Source organism: Schistocerca nitens, chromosome 2 (assembly GCF_023898315.1).
Source record: "Schistocerca nitens isolate TAMUIC-IGC-003100 chromosome 2, iqSchNite1.1, whole genome shotgun sequence".
NCBI classification, from domain to species: Eukaryota; Metazoa; Arthropoda; class Insecta; order Orthoptera; family Acrididae; genus Schistocerca; species Schistocerca nitens.
Window position 1 is genome coordinate 1,092,754,620 of NC_064615.1, and position 5,624 is coordinate 1,092,760,243.

Genomic DNA, 5,624 nt, shown 5'->3' on the forward strand with positions numbered 1-5,624 from the left:
TGGTTCCTCCTTGATCAATCAAATCTCCGTGAAATCGAACGCTCAATTATTCAAACTTTTTGTTATGTCCCAGCCATCCTGCCTTGTCTGAACGTTAGCAGTAGGGATGGTGCTTATCGCTGAAACAGCAGATTTCGGTTATACCTGTTTTTTTCCCACACCAGTTTAACTTGACTTAAAACCGCTAAAAATAACCGGTTTCTGAAATAACCAGTTTTTGGTTATTTATTCCTATTATTTCCTGTAATAAACGCAGAAATCGAACAGAAACTGAAAAATTTTTACTCACTCAGTTTCAAGTTACATAGACTCAAAATATTAAATTAAACAGGCAAAAAAAAAAAAAGCTGACTGTCCACAGTGTGCCTCATAAGTCATAAGTTGTTGAATACTACAAAAAATCACCAGTATTCCTCTGCTGATTCTCATTTTTTAAAACTCTGCTCAAAAATCATGTTGTAATCGGGGATCATACCACTATTTGGGCATTAAGAATAGTCAGTGTTAAAGGGTAAAAAATGAGTGTGAAGAACTCTATTTTTCCTGTTGATTTTACGATTTCCAAACTGCCTTCCTCTTTCAGACAGATCTTTAACCTTTTAAAGCAAATAAAGCAGTGTACTTCATTGCAACAGCACTTAGTGCAGTTATTTCCAGACTACGGTTGGTGCCATTCTGTAATACAACAGATGTCCTGCGACGACAGAAACTACTGTTATAGACCAGGAGGGAGCAAGTCCTGCACAGTGCACGACACGCATAATACCTAAAAGACTACCTCACACAGCATTACGCCCTGAGCAATCTTGTACCAATTTATACGCCCTGTGTTTGTTGCTCGTTTCTGTTAGCACTGTTATTAAAATGGAGAAGATCACTTTTCCCATTTTCTATAATAACGCAATAATTCAAAGCAACGCAGATTTTATGAATGAAAATTACTCCTTTCTTTATAAAAAGGTTTATTCAAAAACGAAAAATTCAGCCCTGCTACTATGGCTAATTGATATTTCGGTTTTTTTACTCGGTTATTAGTAAAAAATAAAAAAAAATACATGTTACAACCGAGACCAAACAAATTCCGAAAAATACCGGTTATTCAAAACTAAAACACCGGTATCGTTTTCAATTGGTCGGTTTTCGGCACCCACAGCTAGCAGACGCTTGCAGCCTCGCTCGCCGTGCCCCACCACCTGCAATGACAACGTGGACAGCCGGAGCAGCGGTAGGAGGCTATAGGCCAGGCCGTGTGACCTGCTGGCCTTCTTTCCTCACCAGTGGCAGAGTGCAGGAGCCGCCACTGCCGAAACGTGTGCGAGAAGTCCGACCTTACTCTGTACAAATACTCTCCAAGGACAGAGGACTTGCCGTACACAGCACGAGATAAGGTCAAGCTGCTGACAGATACTGCCAAGGCCAAACGCTTCAACACAGTACTCTGGTGCACGTCCCTGTAGCTCCTGTGGAAGGAATTAATAAAGATGTTTCGCTTATAAGCTAAACGCAATATTCTTATCTAATTTTCCAGAGGTGTTTCGACTTCTCTATAAAAGGCATAAGCTTCCGGAAACATATAGGAGCACACGAGTCAATGCTGAATGTAAGGAGTGTCTTACCAGGCAGGCTGAAGAAAAGCCAACCAAACTTTATAGCATTTGCGCATTTAGAGAAAAAACTTTGGACAATTTTGACTGGAATACACTCGTTGAAACTATGAAGGTATGAGCCATCAAATACAGTGGCCGAATTGTTATCCGTAACCTGTACAGTACCAGATTGCAGGTGTATTTGACAAAGTATTCAGTAGTGGAGAAAGGAGTGAGACAGGACTAAAGCCTATCCCCAGTATTGTGCAACCTTTGTATTCCGCAAAATGCGAAGGAAAAATGGAGAAATTTGGAAAGGATTGAAGTTCAAAGACAAGGAAAAAATGAGGTTTATCAGTGACATTATAGTTCTGTCAGAGGCGTCAAAAAAACCGGAAGATCAGGAGAAAAGAATAGATTACAAGATGAATATCAACCAAGGTACAATGAGCTGACAAAAGCCAGGGGATAGCAATATTCATAGATACATATGGCTGTAGTATCGCGTACATAAGATATAAAAGGCTTGTATAATGGCGGAGCTGTTTTTTGAAATTACGTGATTCAGGTGTAAAGGTTTCCGGCGTGATTATGGCCGCACGGCGGGAGTTAACACGCTTTGAACGCGGAATGGTAGTTGGTGCTGTACGCATGGGACATTCCACTTCGGAAATCGTTAGAGAATTCAGTACCCCTAGATCCACCGAGCAAGAATGTGTCGAGAATACTAAATTGCATGCATTACCTCTCACCACAGACAAGGCAGTGGCGGCAGCCTTCACTTAACGACCGAGAGCAGCTGCGTTTGATTAGAGTTGTCAATGCTAACAGACAAGAATCACTGCGTGAAATAACCACAGAAATGAATGTGGGACGTATAATGAACGTATATGCTAGGACACGTGGCGAAATTTGGCGTTAATGGGTTATGGCAGCAGTCAACAGCTACGAGTATCTTTGCTAACAGCATGACATCGCCCTGGTCCCGGCGGAGGTTCGAGTCCTCCCTCGGGCATGGGTGTGTGTGTTTGTCCTTAGGATAATTTAGGTTAAGTAGTGTGTAAGCTTAGGGACTGACGACCTTAGCAGTTAAGTCCCATAAGATTTCACACATATTTCAACATTTTCATTTTCATGACATCGCCTCTCCTGGACTCGTGATCATAGTTGGACCCTAGTCAACTGGAAAATCATGCCCTGATCAGATGAGTCCCGATTTCAGATGGTAAGAGCTGATGGTAGTCGAGTGTGGCGCAGACGAAGCCATGGAGCCAAGTTGTCGACAAGGCTCTCTGCAAGCTGGCGATGACTCCATAATGGTGTGGGATATGTTTACATGGAATGGATTGGTTCCTCTGGCCCAACTGAAAGTATCATTGACTGTAAATGATTATGTTCTGCTAATTGGAGACATTTACAGCCGGACATCATCTTGCCTAACAACAATGTCACGTCACTGGACTACAGTTGCTCGCTATTGGTTTGAAGAACATTCTGGACAATTCGAGCGAGTGATTCGGCCAGGCCACCCAGAGCGCCCGACATGTGCTCCATCGAGAACTCAGTTCGCGCATAACATACCGCATCGGCAACAAAAACATCAAATGGCTCTGAGCACTATGGGACTTAACTTCTGAGGCCATCAGTCCCCTACTACTTAGAACTACTTAAACCTAACTAACCTAATGACATCACACACATCCATGCCCGAGACAGGATTCGAACCTGCGACCGTAGCGGTCGCGCGGTTCCAGACTGTAGCGCCTAGAACCGCTCGGGCATCGGTAACATTTTCGCAATTGTAGACAGCAGTTGGGGTAGCATGGCTCAGTATTTCTGCTAGGGGGCTTCCAACGGATTGTTGAGTCCATGCCAATTCTAAGTGCTGCACTGCACCGGACACAAGGAGGTCCGACACGATATTAGAAGGCAGCCTATAACTTTTGCCACCTCAGCGTATAAAACTCCGTACGCCAACGGACAGCATACAGCGCAGATACGTCGCACCAACACTACTAACTCTCTATTCTATACCATTCGCGAATAGTGCGAAGGAAAAATGACTGTGTTCCTCGGTACGGGCTCTTATTCTCGTGGTCCTTAAGCACAGTATACTAAGGACACAGTAGAATCGTCGTGCAGCTTCCTCGAATACAGGTTCTCCAAATTTTGGCTAAAACGAAGTCCGCCTTCCAAAAATTGCTATTTAAGTTACCTAAGCAGCTCATCTGCACCTCCGTATGGACTGTTCCAACCTGTTTCGTTCCTAGCAACGAGTCTCCTAATTCGCAAGATGTATACTTTTGCGCCTACTTTATAAGACTTCGGACGTTTGAATAATACTGTAGAATTTATCACGTTAGTGCCTGTAAGTTCTCTTCACAGCATCACATCTCTATTGAGAGCGTCTTCGTAAAGTTGTGTACGGGTGGCACTGTCTCATCTTCCTGTAGACTTCGTTTCTCACCGGGTGAAGCCAAAAGTAGTAATTTCTTACTTTGGTGACTAGTGGATCAGACCAATGCATCCAGTCTGTCGGTCTTTAGAATATTACACTTAGATAGTGCATTATCTGACTGTTGGAAATAGCAGAGACTACATGATACTGAAACAACATATCCAGTGTTGTCGTCAAACACCATCTGCCAACAGCGAGGCATAAATTGACAAAAGTTCTCCTAACATAAGACGACTAGATAAGGCAATAAACAAAAGTAATCGATTATTGATCAGCTCCCACATTTACGGAGAAGCCATTCTGCTCTTGACGGACCTGGATTTCTTGCTTTTCGCATCACGTGACATTCGACCGTCAAAAAACTATAGCGGTGACTTATATAACGGAGCAAGAAAACATAACCAGGCTCAAAGACTTTGCAATCGATTTTTTTCCACTACTTTACGCAAAGCAACAAATTTCTGTTCAGTGATTAGAGAAGGCTGACATCCGTCTACAATATACAGACCCATCTGAATACGGTCACGCGAAATGGCCAGTATATTCTCAAGCCACTGGAGAGATTGCCTTGAAAAATAGATCCTGTGTCAGGCCGATAAAAGATGTAGCTGGCAATACAACACAGTTAAACTTATTGTTATAAACAGTTTCCGCCACTGATAACCCCTTCATGCTAACTATTTATTAACATATACAATAAAAATTGAGAGTAATTTCCTTTCTCCCCCCCCCCCCAAGGAAAAGAATCTCTGAGGTTGTGCATGTATAAAGAAGCAGCTTCAATTTTTAATGTACTGTCTCACATTGTTTGAGTTCACTAACACAATCTGCAGAAAAAGATTATGCATTACTCACTTCTTCGGCAAAAAGTAATTAAAGTTAATATTCAGACAAGAAACAAAAATTTGTCGTGAATCGTGAAATTATTAAATGTTACAAAGCAAAAAAATACTAAATACCACGTAAAAAATTCCTGCGATGGCCGGGAATCGAACCCGGATCAACTGCTTGGAAGGCAACTATGCTGACCATTACACCACCATCGCAGTTTGCTGGAAAGTTAAGAGATACTTGTATTTCACACAATTACTACTTCCAGTTTTCCTCAAAGTTATATAGAGAAATATATTTTGTCTATTGTTATCAATTACCAAGAGATAATTCATAGAAAAATCGTCCTAACTGCTACTTTTGGCGCACGGTCTGCTCGGCAAATAAATCCCACCCACTTGTTTCGAGGTCCAGTATTTATCATGGGCCCCTGTTTCGTTCAGATTACTTCAGACTACCATTGAGACAAGATATTACCAAGATGTTGTATTAAAACGTCCCGTATTATAGTAAATACGTTTGCAGTTCATAAGATGATGCACTACATTTTAACGACAACGAAACGTGGAGTGGCGGCACATTGCAGCCCATCTGGCGGAGACAGGCGTAACTACTTCGCCGTTGCCAGGGAATCAAGCGCCAAGGACAGTTGAAGAACGGCAAATATTGTATTCCTATCTCGTAATTGCGGGGCTTCGAAGGACACGACTCATCGTTTGTTTCATAATCGCTGACAGTAACATATGAAA

General features: G+C 42.3%; 1 non-coding gene across 1 annotated transcript; it reads right to left on the reverse strand.

Moving 5' to 3' along the window:
- Positions 1-5,018: 5,018 nt before the first annotated feature.
- Positions 5,019-5,090, reverse strand: Trnag-ucc (transfer RNA glycine (anticodon UCC)). The gene has a single exon. It is a non-coding gene; the product is annotated as a tRNA-Gly (tRNA).
- Between the last annotated feature and the right edge of the window lie 534 nt (positions 5,091-5,624).